Consider the following 17,166-nt stretch of genomic DNA (forward strand, 5'->3'; position numbering starts at 1 on the left):
GTGGTGAGAAAAACCTCACGTACCCTCATTTGATTTCTAACTCTCCCCACTTAGACGTGTTCCAAACCACCGTCACACGTGTTAGCTTTCCAAATTCATACTTGCTGTCTGAAATCAGAATTCTCAGGACACTCAAGACAGTGTTTCAAGGAAATAATTTCAAAATAATTACAAGATAAGATGGGAGTGGCAGCGTATTGCTTTCTGAGGTATAGAAAAGACAAAAAGGTGTATTTCACACTTGAGAGGAACAAACTGACCCAATATAATAGCCTAAACAATGTGGCATGTGATTTAAGAACTCAGACACCGGTATTAACTAAATGTGGTAAAGTAACACCACCGTAGCAGGGAATGGGCTGGGTTGGTTGCCATTTTTTTTAAAAAGCCTACCATTTTAAAGCAAATCCTTGTTTCAGCTGCAATGTCGAAAGTAGAAGGGTAGGACTCTTAACTCCCGGCAGACACTTCATTACATGTGTTGAGTGAATGAAAGAATGCATGCCTTAATGAATGGCTACAATGAAAACTGAAGGAAAAAAAAAAAAAAAGATGAATAAAGGCAGTTGAATGAGCTCCTTTCCAGAATCCTTTGGGGTAAGAGGGAAGGGGTAAGTGTTGGCACATTTTAGCAAAGTTTAAGAATCCTTCCATGACCTTTCAGGGGCCTGTGTGGTACATATTCACAACTTCCATTCCCCTAATCATATTTTCCTGACAAAGGGTACTTAATACAAACCCCATGGATGACACTGACGGGAGAGTCTTGTATGAGAAGCTGCCACATACCAGACCTCCAGCAAATAACTTTTATATCATGAACATCCATTTTCTCATTTCTAAAATGTGCACAGTAAGATCCCCCTGCAGGGTGGCCATAAGGGTGAAGGACAATTTCAATCAAGTCCCTTAAAACGCAGCAGGTTTGCCGACTAAAAATGGCTATCACCGTTAAACCCACCTGAATAAATTCCCCCCCAACCGGCCCAGGTGATTTTATGAATCTTGACATGTCCTCTAAGAATATGTTACATCTTCTTTGCTTGAATAAGTGCACGGTTTATTTAAAGTGCACTTTTCTTTGAAGTCTTTGTGTTTTTTCCCTTATCCAAATGTAAAGCGAAAACACTTTGAATTACTCCTGAGAATGTGCGTGAACCAGTTTTCTAATATAAGAAACATATATTTTCCTCATTTAATACACTGGACTATTGGTTGCATTGTTATATGGACAACTTGCACGTTTATTAACAGAAAAATCTGGGGGCTGTGTTTAATTTTTTTTTCCATGCAACTGTGGTTTCTGAAAAGTGTAATGCCCTTTACTAGTCTCAACATTTGTGTCCATGTTCCATGGAAGGATGTACTAAGACACGAAATATCAGTTGAAGAATGAGCAAGAAGTTCCAGGTCACCCAGGAACTTGATTGACAACAGTAGGCTTTCCGAAATCTCCTTTAAACGCTAAGGTTTAAAAAAGTTATTCCATGTAAAATTTCAAAGGTTCGATAATACCATTGATCAAGAACTGGCCTATGTATACTGGAACAATATGAAATTATTGATTCCAAAAAGGATAAAGCATGATTTTTAACGAATGATTTATAGCACTGCATAAAACAGGGACAGCAATTCCTTATATGTGCCATCAGGTTCACTCTCAAGCAGGTCCTCAATGTGACAGGGGCGTCTACTGGGGCTAGCGTCTCGCCATAGAAACATGTTTATATTAGTCAAATTTTCCTCAGTTCAGAGTTTTTAGGGGGGTAAAAACATCACTTGGAATTTAGAAGGCCAAGATAAAGAAACAGGATCAGGAAATTGTCTTGAATGAGGTTCTGAGGAAGGAAGCGCTTTAGAGGAGAATCCAAGTTATATGAGAATCTAGGTGCACTTATGACTTGTGTATCTTTTAATGAGCTCTTAGGAGGGAAGAGGATGCCATCATAATCCCACCAGACATGAGAATCAAGTTTGGAACCTTCTTCTACCCTGAGCTTGGATGGGTTTCTTTGCCCCCTGCCCTATAGCATAAAACATTTCATTACTGTTCAGTGGGTTTGACCACCAACTCTACTGTCCTCACAGATAAATTTAGAATCAGGCAGGCTCCTAACCCATTAGTCTCTGATCCAAATTACACTCTCTTTTCAGTTCCAAATAGATTAGTTCTCTTCTCTGCTAGATGAGATATATTGAGGTAATTCAAGGAAGTCATAATCTGAGTGAACTGCTTTTTCTGCCAGCACTATTAGTTGGCAAAAGCTACTTTTAAACGTTGAAAAACCATTGGTGAGTAAATCTTCAAGGATTGAGATCCTAGGTCAAATTGATTTAGAATATTCACCAATGATGGAATAGTTAAGAGGGCTTCTCTTACTGAAAGAGTCCCACTTGTAAGAAACTACCATTGTTTCAATGGAGTCTCAAGTTTGCTATTTTTGGTGAAATGCTCTTACTAAGGGGCCATATTATATAAAATGGAATGTGGTTTTAAAGCATTTTTATAAAGATTAATTTGCTTCAGGGATTACACAACTTCAAAAGTGCAACAGGAAAACGACCTTCTACTGAAATTTTTTGCCCTTTTGTCTATGTCAAAGTTTCCTAACAAAACTATGGAATCCAACAGGGAGAAATAGCTCAATATGACAAAGTCATGTTATTCGTTAAGTGTGAGGAAAGGTAAGAACTTGCAAATGAAGTGATGTTTACTGTATCCTCATTAGTGGGAACAGAATCTGCCTGCACATAACACTTAAGCTTCCTGATAAAGACGAGGTCAATCTTCTGCTGCTAAATAATCATTGCTCATACCCTGTATGCACAGTTGGGCTGGTGAAATAGAAAAGCAAAAAAACCCACAAAAAACGGAATAAGCCAATGAAAGAAAGATTAGTGAAATACTTGGATATATAATCTCAGGGTCAACAGGTCAAAGAATTGATTCTAAAATATAAGTCAAAATAAAATAGGATGTCGGTCCAACTTCTAAAGACCTAGAGGCAGCCTTGAGAAAGGCCATTTTCCAATGTGGTCAATTTTGTTTTGGGACCAAGAAATACCAATATTTTTGACTAAATATTTTAAAATCACAAAACAATCACTGTCAATCTGGGATATAAAATAAGTTCTGATCATCTAGTTGAGGATACATATTTTGTAAGGGGAATTTTAGGAAGCTATAGGCCATCTATTTGGCCAGTCTGGAAGTCTCATTGCAACTTGTAGATGGAATTTCTGGTTCAATGTGGTGAGTGCAGCCACACATTTGCCTCCCTCCCTCCTGGTACCCTACTGATGTAATGGTTATGCTATAGAAGATAAAATAAATGCCAACACCACGGAAGGGTCAAAAGATGAAAGGGTACTACCATCTTCCCAGAACATTTCTAAATGGAAATGAGACTCTATGGGTAGATAAATGATAAATGAACCTTAGAAAGTGATGTGTGGGGGACCCAGATATACTATGTAGCTAGAATCATGGGGGGGGTGGGTACATGGAGGTCTACCAGATAGCCACTCACCCCATTATGATTACGGAGCAGCTGCAGCACCTGTCCTGAGCCAAAGCCCCCAGACCTGCCTTCTAAATATTGTGAGATTTTCACAGAGGAGCTCTTAATGCAGCTGAGGACGCAAGAAGAGAGGAAAGGCAAAAACCAAGGTGATCTGAGATCACTCTATGGACACAGGAAACAAATTAATTGAAGGAAGGTTTACCACGGGGGTGAAATACACAGGGTCCTCACCTCTGTGAACTCATCCTTCCCTTTGCTTTCGTTGGGATCCTGAGAGAGCCTGTGTGACCTCCATGGTCCCCCTCAGAAAAATCTGCCTGTGGACAGGACCTGTCATCCCCACATTTTTGACGGAAGTCCGTAAGAAACAGAACCACACAGTGGGAATGCAGTCACTATGGCCAACTATATGAACCCAGGCTCTTATTCAGTAATAGAAGTAGTCAAACAAAGACCAGCTAGTAGGAAAACAAACAAGCAGAATAAAAATACACCCAAGTCATTCTCAAGATGCCAAAGAACAGGGACTTCCCTGGTGGTCCAGTGGGTAAGACTCCAAGCTCCCAATGCAGGGGGCCCAGGTTCAGTCCCTGGTCAGGGAACTAGATCCCGCAAGCACGCCACAACTAAAGATCCTGCATGCCACAGCTAAGACCCAGTACAGCCAAAAATAAATAATAAAGTAAATAAATAAATAAATTTTTTTTTAAAAAAAAGATGCCAAAGAACAACTAAAAACATGCAAGTCAAGTATAACAGAAGAAATAAGGAAAATCCTCTAAAAACCTAATTAGTATCTTCAGGGACACTCGTAAGGATGTTCCATAGAAAAGTGACATAATGCTATTTTAAAAAAATGGGAAAAAAAAAAAAATGGAACAGTGAATGATAGTTACTAGATAGTTCACCCAAAGTCTCATAACAGAATGAAGACAGCTAAAGGACAGATCTATGATCCCATAGGATAAAACGGAGTAAATATTCCAGGACATGAAAAAGAATGTATATATATGTATAATTGAATCCCTTTGCTGTACAGTAGAAATTAACACAACACTGTAAATCAACTCTACTTCAATAAAATAAATTAAAAAGAATTCCAGAACATAGAGCAAAAATGACAAAGAAATAGAAAGTAAATTGGAGGCATAGGAAAGATCAAGAAAGTAACACATCACAGGCTACTGAATATAGCTCCCTGCGCTATACAGTAGCAACTTGTTGTTTATCCATTCTAGGTATAATAGTTTGCCTCTGCTAAGCCCCACCTCCCAGCCCATCCCTTTCCTAACCCTCCCCCCCCCAACCCTTAGCAGTCATTTTCCTTACTTCTATTTGAGGAGAGTTTTCCACAGGAGGGAATCAAGAAACTAGAGAGAGGCAATACATCAAATCATAGAATAATTTGATCATTTGTCGAAGAAATGATTGTGACTTTGGAGTGAACGAGAAGAAGGCACCTAAATGAATAAACAGCCACACCACAACACATTCTGATGAATGAATACCCAGCACCACAAGGATGAAGATTAAAGGCTAAAAGCTTTGACGGAGAGAAGGAGAAGATGATATTTCTTAAAAACACATCTCATCACTTCCCCGGGGGCTCGAAAACAGAAAGCTATGGCTTCAAAGTTCAGAAGGAAACTGTGTCCACACCAGAGTTTTACAGCCTAACTATTACACAGTATCAGAACTTTCCCCAACAATCAAGGGCTCATAACGTTTAGCGCACATACACTTCTTCTCATAAAAACAAATCCTTTGGTATATGTTCTAGCAAAAAACCTGAAGTACAGGGAGAGATAAAACATTCAAAGAACAATACAATGGATATTCAGTGAAGTACTATTTTATAGCGGTATAAATGGACGATTGGTAGCTGGACACACCGTGGATGACTCTTACAAACACCATGTTGAGTGAAAGCAGGGAGGCACGTACACACACAGGGACACACGAAGAGTTCCTACTCTAAGAGGCCACTGATATCAAGTTACGCAACAGGCAGAACTAACGTGTTGTGACACCAGTCAGCATAGTGTTACCTCGGGGTGGGAGTGACAGTGTGCCATGGTTCAGAGTGGCCATGAGTGGAGCTTTCTGGAAGAGTCATTTTCTACCTTCTTATCTTGGTGGTGGGGACCGAAATCTGTTCATTTTGTGAAAACTCATCAAGCTGGACACTTACTGTGCACTGTCCTATGTGTTCTGCTACAAGAAGAAGTCTCCTCACATAGAAGGAAAATGACTGCCAAGGCGGGTGGTTAGGGAAGGGACGGGCTGGGAGGCGGGGATTAACAGAGGGAAACTATTATACCTAGAATGGATAAACAACAAGGTCCTACTGTGGAGCACAGGGAGCTATATTCAATAGCCTGTGATAAACCATCATGGAAAAGAATATGAAAAAGAATGTATATAAAAATATATGTATAACTGAATCACCTTGCTCTACAGTAGAAATTAACACAACATTGTAAATCAACTCTACTTCAATTAAAAAAAGAAGACAATGACTGCCTCTTAGGTTCCATAAAATCTCCACGCACTTGTCAGAGTTCATGGTGTATGCTTTGCAGTGAGAAAATGAACCATCCCGGCATGAAGGAGATGGCAAACCCATGTCAGGGTTTTCTCATCCCCTGTCTATAGGTTTCAAGTCCACTTTGGGATAGCGAAGGCTAGCAGGAAACAACCCAATGGTTTAGTTAACAGCATAAGATGGTAAAGTCGTCTGGACATCACCCTGGCCTATTAGGGCCATGGAAAAATCTCCTTGAAATCTGAAATATGCATGTTCAGGAAAAACAAAGGGATGAGCTTTTTGGATTGAAGGTACCAAATCTTTTCTTCAGACCACTCAGCAGCATGGAAGGAGACACTGGACCACGACTGCTAAACAAGAGAGGGGAACTGGCGGTGAGCCCATTGGACCCTAGGAGAGGTAACTGCCCTGACCTCCGTCCTCTCACAAGTCGTTAGAAACCCCTCAGAACTTGGAGTGAGTATCTGGGGAGTAGACAGCTCATAGGAGCGATCATAATAGCATCAGGAATGTCATATAATCAACGGTGCACTGATTGATGAGTTACTCTAGCTGAGCGGACCCTGTGTCAGTCACTCTACAACTCTTGTCCGTCTTACCCCTCATGGAGGCACAGTGAGATAGGGCATATTGTATGCACATCTTAATATGGGCAAACTGTGGCTGATGGGGTGGGATTACTTAGACAGACATGGGCATTCTGCCTCTGGAGCTGACGGCTATGAACTGTAATGATGCACCGACTCTGAGTGAGAGGCGTGTGGCATGTGTACAGGTCCCCATCTTCCCATTGAGGAATGGCCCTCCCTCTAACCTAAATGGCTGTGGTGGGACCACCAGGTGTAGGCGCCCACCTGTATTTCATCAACATCCATGAGCCCTGTTAGCACTCTCAAGTACAGGTGTCCATCCACCTCCCACTCAAAAGGATGCTCCTGACAGCTGGACCTGGCTAATCACAGTGACTCATTCCTCTGATACGTTCACCTGCCCCAGAGGTGGGACGTCATCGCAGCAGGTCTAATAAGTGTCCTTCAGAGAAGCTTTGTGTATAGTAGCAGAACAGACCGCCCCAAACATGCTTCTTTGGCATAAGGATTTTTTCGAGCTGATTATTTTGAGAAGCAGCAGACAGGAGAGGAGCTCTGGAAACAGAGGAGAAGTGACTCTTTTGAAAGGGAAGTTTACGTTTATAAAGGAGATCTTCATGGGCAAGGGTGCCACCCACTTTGTACCAGAAGAGGATGACGCTACTTCACGACAGAATCTTATCCGTGAAAAAGGCAGCAAGTTAAATCTGCATAACAAGCCTTACCCTTGTTTACTGTCATTTCCATGGTAACCCCACCATGACTGCCCCGTGCCCCCCCCCCCCCACACACACACTCTCTCTCTCTCTCTCTCTCTCTCTCTCTTACTTCTGTCTTTGGCTGAAGATGGTGTGTAAGCTGGGGGCTTAACCTCTATCACAGAGTTAATCATTTTCGCTGGATATGTCCCACATCGATATGAGGCAGACATATTAATAAACTGTTTGTGGTTCTCTTGTGGATCGGTCTTTTATGGCAATGAGGCTTAGCCAAGAACTCAGAAGGGTGGAGGGAAAATTATATTTCCTTTTCTGATTAACCTGGCTTATGCTAGGTATCTACCCCTTGCCACCAAAGGCTCCTTTAATAGAAACAGAATAAATCATACTGCTGTGCACCTTGATAGGTACATCTGAGGTAGTTTTGAGGAGATGCTTTTTGATCCCATTTTCAAACAACGAAGTTGCGTTTCTTTTTTACACGCAATCTATTTTAAGGTATTTACTAATCCCAGGGAGATACAGACATTTGGAACCATGAAAACCTTAGAGGAAAAAGCAAGCTGAGTGGATAATGAAGATTCTAAATAGATTTTCAAGCAGCAGCAACGCTCCCAAGAAAATAAATGAGAACATGAAAGCCGCTTTGTTGTACAAGCGACCTTACACACCTCATGCCGGGGCACAGCTGCAAGTAGCTACACACATTAAAATTGCCAGTTGTGATTAAAATCTATACGTCTGTGAATAAGATCATCCCCCTTTCCCTCACCAATACACATACAGTGACATCAGCTCTGGCAGGGCCGGAAGTTGTGTCTCTCTCTGCAATGCTGTATGGTCCCTCCCACCTAGAGAGGTATATTCACATAGTAGGTGCTCAATAAGTATATGTTGATGAAATGAAGCAAATCTGATTCTCAACAGATTCTGCATTTCCCGTCAGGCAACTCCTAAATTATCCTACAAGCCCCAGTAGTTTGAGTTCAAGGGTTCTAGAATTATGCCCCTTTGCCATACAAGTTCTTTTGAGCTAAAGGGAATTGAGAAACAGCAGACTCAGGAAGAGCTCTTTACGTTTCCCAAATTGCCTAAACACAGAGTACATAAATTTCCCCTTTTGTAAAGGAAATGTGTATAAAGGAATGTCCCATTTGCAAAGATGTCCATATGCCAGGAAGAGAGCTACTTCCAGAGGCAGTTCTTACCACCCAAGAGACACTTATCTACATAAGGAGATAAATTTCCTCCCTCACCTCCATGAAGTCACCTTGATGAAACCTTACAAGACCAGTACGAGGTGGCAGCACCCAGCATGCAAGGACAGACAGTCACCCTACCAAATACATTGTATTTGACTAGTGTTTTCAGGGAGGATGGATTTAGATTGGGGAAGAAAAGAGTGAAAAGTAAACCCTAGCAAGAAAAGGAGAAGGAGAGGAAGAAGAGGAAGGAGAAGAAGAAGGAGGAGGGGGTAGGGGGAGGGGAGGGGGAGGGGAGGGGGAAGGGAGGGGGAGGGGAGGGGAAGGGGAGGAGGGGGGAGGAGGGGAGGGAAGGGAAGGAGGAGGGGAGGGGAGGAGGGGAGGGGAGGGGAGGGGAGGGGAGGGGGAGGGAGATGGGGAGGCAGCAGGGACAAGAAATGAGACTTCAGGTGCAGCAAGTTCTGACTTCCTTGGCTGAGAGGAGCCGCAAAAGGAAACAAGAGATGACAGAGCTGTCAGCTACAAATTGGCACTTGCCAGCTACCTCTACAAGGATTAAATCATAACCTGCTGCAGCTGCTGACTTCCAACACCCCCTGAAAGGAGCTCAGGGAGGAGAGCAGAAATGACACACTCTGTGCTCTGGGAAAAGCTGGCAGAATGGGTCTTCAGATAGTCAGGTATTTTCAGGACCCTATTTTATGAGCCCAATTCTTGCATCTCCTCCTATCTAGAAAAGCACTAAAATCCTTCACGTCTGCTCCTCGGGACTAGCAGTAACCTGCAGAAGAGCAGCAGAAACCTCTGCAAAAAATATGTGCTTGACTGCGTGTACTCCCCCTTCACCAAAAGCACATCTATACTGACCTACCTCTTGGGAGCAGTTTCTCAGAGCTATCTGACATCTGCGATGCTGTCTCCCAGGCTACAGTCCTCAATTTGCCCCAAATAAAACTTAACTCACAACTCTCGCATTGCGCTTTTTTTTTTTTTAGTTGGCAGAGTTTTCATGTCAGCTCAAAATGATGTGAAGAAAGAAAGAGAAATTGTTTTGCATATTAGGGGAAAACAAGGCATCATATCCCATGAAGCCTGAAGAGAACATTCAGATGAAATAAAGAACGACTGTTCCTCTCTCTCTTTCCCTCGGATTCTCTCCCACACAAGCCCGCATTCAAATCTGCATTAGAAGGTGAATTTACTATTTATAATCAGATGCACAAAGTGTATATTTCTTGCATCAAGATTATCCTCTTCAGGATCACAGATATATTGAATTTCAACATAAATGAATAGAACTCTTTCAGGTCAGGGCATCTTACTAGGAATTACCGTGTTCGCATACGTGGGAAAGCCAGAGTAGGCGTTAATCTCTTTTGCAGTTAACTTGGGGGATAATTACTGCTGTGAATGAGGAATATTTTTAAAGGAACTAATAGCAAATACTCACCTTATGTCCTTATATTACGAAAGTTAAAGTGGAGAAACAGATGGACTGTCTATGGGACGACGGAGCCAGAGGTGTCCTCTTTCCTTGGCAGTGACCTCGGGGGGGGGACAGTGTCTCCCTCTTTCTGCCCAAGAGGGCCTGGCGTGCGTGTAACTTCCCACCCACAAGACAAGGAGCCTTGCAGTGACCGGCACTGACACTCAGCTTCCTCTGGAGGCTGGTACCTCCAGGGCTCTGCAGGGGGTTGTTCTCCACAAATAGAGTCACCACAAATAATACTGCGACCTCACACCCTCCCTGGGGTACCCCGTGCCCCTGGCCCAGAGCACAGATCACAGTGCACCTGCTGTCAGCCCACGCACAACTCTCCACGGGACGCTGAGAGCCAGGACGCCAGGCAACGCCCTCCTCCTCTGCCTGAGCACCCCAGGCTGCCCACTGCAACTCTAGGCTCTTTGCCTGGGAGCTGGGCCTGAAAACAACTAATCGGAAAATGATTGCAAGGATGCAGTTCGGAGAGGGAAAGAAGCTGGTGGCCATTTTCAGGCTCTTTTCTAGGTACGTGTGCATTCTGTGTGGAAAACGTACAAAGATACTGCATGGAGACATACGAGGTCTAATGCTTAGCTTATCTTCAGGGAAGATTCCAGTAACTCTTATCTTTGCTGTCAACTCAGAATTTAAAGATAGGGTCCCAAAACAAAGAAAAATTAATTTATTCAATGGCCCATTTCTTGGAAAGTTACTTACAACATTTACATAAATGGCATAGAAATGGTTCTAAAGATGATCCATTTATAGACCCCGGATTATCTCGAAGAGTTGACAAAAATTGGAAAAGACATTGCTGTTCATCATACTATACATACCTAAGTCATATCTACATATATGCACATGTAGCATATAAAGCACTGCATACCGTATATAACATCACATTACATTCAAAAGCACTGCAATGTGATATATGCAGTGCTATATAATAAGAATATATAGTATCGCTAGCATCATAATAATTTATAACATTATAAATCTATACTATATAAAACATTATATTAATATTTCATATACTGTAACATGTCAACATATTATAGCATAATATATAATTATATACTCTCTATTTCAATTTATTATATTTTAATATCTATGTCTATTTCTCAGTACCTTCCCCAAGAGGTTCTTAAGTTTGACAATTTTCACATGTAGCTGAATTACCCTCCATTTTTCTCTGAACATAGAACCAATATCTTTTTCTCAGCACTTTAGCTAATGGAAGTCACAGAAAGGAAGAGAAAAATCTAATAAAAATGTCTTCTTTTTATTTTATTTTTAGAAGTTCTATCGTGTAGAGAACTTTAAATCCTCCCTGAAGCTTAAGAAAGGTTCGGCCTCCACTGACCTCATTTCCCCACCGTGTCTGCCTTTTGGGTCCTGAACAAACAGAGTTGATACTTGACACCAAAAAAAAACCCCAGACAATTTATTCACCCTCCTTGTTCTAAGGACATTCAATGAATCTCTAGATAACTTTGAAAAATTCATATATCCTTGAGGCAGACCTTCCCATGACAAAATGAAGCAGATATTTTTTAAGAGAGGAGAGAAGAAACACAAACCACCAAAATCATAAAATTATGTAAATATCTGTTAAAATTCAGGCAGAGTGAATGAACAGTCTGGATTAATGCACAAATTTCTAAGGTCTCTTTAGCAAGTAGGGGAGGAAAAATCTTCTTCCTCCTACCCTTCTAGGTTCACAGTCGATCTCTGAAACTCTTCATTGGTGGGATTTATGGGTGGTCCTTTGTAAATTGAGAAATACCTAGAGAATATGTTTCCGTGGAAAGTCCAGAGCCAAGATGTGGCTGTCAGATGGTTTTCTCACACTCACAATTCACTCCAGGTAAAGTCTGCATCCTAAATATGGTCCCTCAATAAGATGAGGAAGCAACTGTGTCTCCATCACCCCCATCCCCGCCCCCAATCAGCCCCTAGCTTTTTCCAAGGAGGAAATCATAAGAGTAGCAGCCATTTAAGTAGGGGATTCTCCCTGGATCACCCCTGTCGTAGTTTTTTCATCGACACTCAACTTTACCCGAAATCACCCTGTTTGCTTGTTTGCTCACATATCATCTCAACTCAACTCCCCTGCAGGAGGAATTTGTTTCTGTTTCCATTACCTAGTCTGACCCTCTGTCCAACGAGTGACCTCAACTTTTGATTCCCATTCTTTTCTGATTAGCAAAGGCATCTCTAGATTCTGACTCTGTCTGCATTCTCTTTAAAATAACGAAATACTCGGTGGGCACGGACCACAGGTCAAGCATGATTCTAACAAATATTAACTTGTTTCATCCTTCAAACATCCCAGGGTGGAGGTACCACCATTCCCTCATTTCACATCTGAGGACTCTAAGGAGCAGGAATGCAGACCTGCCCCAAAGCATGCATCTAGGCAAGGGAAACACTAGGGTTGAAATCTGTGCTCCAGAGAACTGAAATTACCAAGAAGTTTCCATGCCTTAATCCCTGAGCCTGTGAAAAAGGCAAAACGGTCTTTAAAGATATAATTATGGGGACTTCCCTGGTGGGTCCAGTGGCTAAGACTCCGTGCTCCCAATGCAGGGGGCCCGGGTTCAAACCCTGGTCGGGTAACTAGATCCCACGTGCATTCCGCAACTAAGAGTCCACATGCCACAACTAAAAAAGGTCCCGCACGCGGCAACGAAGACCTGGGGCAGCCAAATAAATAAATAAATATTTTTTTAAAAGGTATAATTATGATTACTAATGAGTTGACCCTAACTAAAATAGGGAGATTATCAAGGTAGTATCCAGGTAGGTTCATGCAATCACCGAAGTCCTTCAAAGCAGAGACAGAAGAGGACATGAGAGAAATCCAAAGTACCAGAAGGATCTGGTATGGCATTGCTGGCTTTGCAGATGAAGGGGGCATGAACGGAGGCATGTAGGTAGTCTCCAGAAGCTGACAATGACCCCTGGGAGAAAGCCAGCAAGGAACCAGGGACCTCAGTCCTGCTCTCACATGCAATTGAATTCTGTCAATCACCTGCGTGAGATGAGCAGCTGAATCTCCCCCAGAGCCTGCAGGTCAGAGCCCAGCCCAGCTAACACCTTGGCCTCAGGTGTGTGAGACTCTGAGCAGAGAATCCAGCCACGCCCACCAGGACTCCTGACCTTTAGAACTCTGAGATCATAAACTGATGTGGTCTGAAGCTGCTGAGTGGGTGGTAACCTGCTATGGTGAGGCAGCAGTAGAAATGGAACACAGAATGTAAGCAAAGCAGAAGCAGAATGGTTGCTCTCAACAGTGATGCTTCTCTGACCCACACCTTGATACCGAGACAAACGTTCAACTCACCGGGCTCTTGGTACCCAGCTCTTATCTCTTAATCTTCCCTGAGAAATCCCAGGCCTCGCTACCAAGCACCTCCATTCTCCAACTTTCTGTCCTAAGCCCAACCCCTCGGGTAACATGTTTGCAGAGGGAAGAAGTCATGGAAATTGCTGACTTCAGTTGCTATCTTGCTTCCCTTCATCAAGGTTAAGAGGAACACCTCACACTCCATCACCCTGACTCCTTCGCCTCTGCCCTTGGTATGACCAAAATTGATAGATTCTGCTATGAATTTTTATGCTGGTCTTCCAGATGAATCACAGCCTAGTAACTTCCTTGCCTGAAGATCTCTCTCTTTATTCATTCTGTCCTCCTCTTTCTTCAACACATTTGTGAACACAGTAGAAATATTTTAGATAAATACAGAGGAGCAGTAGAGCTATGGATAAATGTATGTGTCTGATTTCTACAGTGGCTTCTCACCTGTCTTAGAAAAAGTTCAAGCTCCTACCACTACCCCCATGGACCCTCATAAACTGGTACCCGCTACATCATTGATTATTATCTACATCATTCCGGCCACGTTCCCTTCACCCACTGCATTCTGGAAAGAGGACTGCCTTTCCTGCTAACCAAACAACTACAGCAGCACCCAATAACTGTTCGTTGGATTGACTGGCTTCCCTAGGAGGGGCTACATTGGAATTCCTCACCCCTCCCAGGAGCCCTCCTGGTCTTAAGACATTCTTTTACTTTCATAACTTGGTCAAGAAGGGAATCGCTACTATTTGGGCCACCAGTTCTATGAGCCCTTGTCACCTGGCATATGATATTTGGGCACTAGAGGAGTGTTCGTAAGGCTATTGGCTTATCTCAGTTTACTTACAGAATCTTAAAGACACACACCACTATATAGAAAATAGATAAACAACAAGGTCCTACTGTACAACACCGGGAAATGTACTCAATAGCTTGTAATAAACCATAACGGGAGACAATGAAAAAGAATAACCATGCATAACTGAATCACTCTGCTGTACACCAGGAACGAACGTAACATTGCAAATCAACTATACTTCAATAAGAAATAAAATAAAATTAATCGATTTAATTTAAAAAATCTTAACGAGGGGGTTTTTGAAAAAGAAAGAAAAAAGATACATGGAGAAGAGGTGAACCCATGAAATAGACAGTAGGCACTAGTTTTGCATTGCAGCTTTACTAGCAAATATACAGGCATACCTCAAGAAAACTATCAATCCCTTCTAACCAGGGTTTGGTCTTAACACAGGTATTCCCGGGACTTGGTTTCAGCCCTGCTCTTAATCCAGAGACCTTCATCACATGAGTTTCTTGTCTTGCGCTAAGGTGGGGTGGTACCTGGATGATGATGATGCAAATTACTGTCAATTAAACTGGCATCACAGTTTAATACCTCACGAAACCTAAACAAGAATTGTTTCTGCCTCTGAAGTATGTTCCTTTCTTGCATTTTCATAATATTTAGTATTTAGGCACTATTTATCATAGTACCTATCATGGAGGTAACCTAATCAAATTAAATAAAGGCTCAGATGCTCATTTGTAATCTGTAAATCATTAGAACAAGGTAAGTTGTGGGCAAACTAGAAGCTCCTTAACTAGCCTCCACTTACCTAGTTCCCCAGGGGTTGATTTTACTCTTTTTGTCTGTTAAATATGTGAGCTCTGGGTGCAGTAACAAAATCTAGTTTCTGAGCTCCTGGTGAAAGAGCCGTGGGGAACAGGGTAACTCTTATCAATATAATTCCAATCTCAAGGCCCCCTCTGAGGACCCAGACTATTGAATTTTTATTTGTTTTCTTCAAGGTGGACCTGTAACGAGATATTGCACATCACCCATGCCTCTAGCTCAGTAAGGAATCAACTGAACATCTCAGTTAAGTGTTGGTCACCAAATGCCATAGGGTGCTAGTCTAAAAATAACTGGCTAAGGAATTTCCAGGTTAAAGTCGACCTAAATGCAATGTGTAATACTGGATTAGATCTGGGGCTGGGAAATATATATATAATATTGGTGAAACTGACCAAATTTGAATACAGAATGTGGATTAGGTAATACAATATTGTACATGGTCAAATCTCTTGATTTTGACCACGTATACTAGTTATCTAGAAGGACGTCTCTGTTCTTCTTAAAAAACACACTGAAATATTTAGGGATAAAAGAGCATGAAATTACTCTCAAATGATCTGGAGACGAGAGACAGAGAGAGAGAGAATGTAAATGAAGCCAAATGTAAACAATTGGTGGATCTATATAAAATGTATACAGTTCTGTGCACTATTTTTGCAACTTTTCTGTGTTTAAAATAATGTTAGAATAAAAATTTTCCGAAATAATAAATGTTTGTACGTATAAGCTTGTTCCAGCTTGTAAAAGGGTGACTCCTGAGTGACAGGATATAAAATCCGGTAATGAGCATACACCCTGAATATGTGAAGAGTTCAATTGTCATCTTTGAAGGAAGATATGAGCCATGAATCAAATGATGAATACAGGGGCTTCCCTGGTGGCGCAGTGGTTGAGAGTCCGCCTGCCGATGCAGGGGACACGGGTTCGTGCCCCGGTTCGGGAAGATCCCTCATGCCGCGGAGCGGCTGGGCCCGTGAGCCGTGGCCGCTGAGCCTGCGCGTCCAGAGCCTGTGCTCCGCAACGGGAGAGGCCACAGCAGTGAGTAGCCCGCGTACGGCAAAAAAAAAAAAAAAAAAAAAAAAAGAAATGATGCATACATAAATATTAAATAGATTATGCAAACCAATAAACATGAGGTTACAAGATTTGCAATAAACATGAATCTATTTCCATTGCATTTATTTTAATCTCCAGTTGCCAGTTTTATGAGATTCAGCACCCAATGTATTTTCAATGAATTCAACATAGAAAATGCATTTGTAGTATGTCTACGTTTGTTTAAGACGCTGGCGCGATCTGCTTGATGGCGTCACCTTCCAAATGAAAAGAACAAAACCCCAAACTTCTTCTTTGATTTCCTTGCTTCACCGTTTCCTTCTTTTAGACGGACATTGACCCTTAAAGATTTCCTTCCACTTCAAAAAATATGTATTGGATGTGGACATGTGCTTACATAAAGGGAACGAAAGGATGGACTCCAGCACTGATTTTGTGAAATCCAAACATCTGAATTATGGTTTCTCAGTTTTCACAAACGCTTCCAGTTTCCCTACTCATAGCATCCAATGAAAAGAGATTTGGAGACCACATCGTGTTTTACAACCACTGATAGCACTTGAAATAAAAACATTCTCTTGTCTCGTCTCGTTCTTCCTCCTAAGCCATCTTATCCATCACTTACCCCTACACCCTGTGCCTGTGGATTAGAGAATTATTTAAATTCAAATCCACTGTCTTTTGTGCTTTTGCTAGTTTATCTTGTGAAACTTTAGTGATGATGCTGCATTTACCTGAGCGTTACATTTGCTGTGTCCTGACTTTCCCATGAATAACTGAAATGTTGCTAGAAGATTTTCCTCGGTCAGGGCGCCTTTCAATCTTCCATGACCTCAGGATCCAGATTTAATGTGAAGGTGCTTCCGTAGGAACAGAGCAATCAAATTGTCTCCCAGGTTGGATGGAAAAGGTTCTCACACTGCTACCTCAATTCAAGAATTGCAAAGGAATAAATAAACAATAAATGGTTTTTTAGTGCCAAGAGGATAAAACAGCCAGCAGAAATGGGAAATAATTCTTATCATACCAAACTCGAAGCAGAAGAAC

The sequence above is a fragment of the Tursiops truncatus genome, chromosome Y, assembly GCF_011762595.2.
Source record: "Tursiops truncatus isolate mTurTru1 chromosome Y, mTurTru1.mat.Y, whole genome shotgun sequence".
Taxonomy (NCBI): domain Eukaryota; kingdom Metazoa; phylum Chordata; class Mammalia; order Artiodactyla; family Delphinidae; genus Tursiops; species Tursiops truncatus.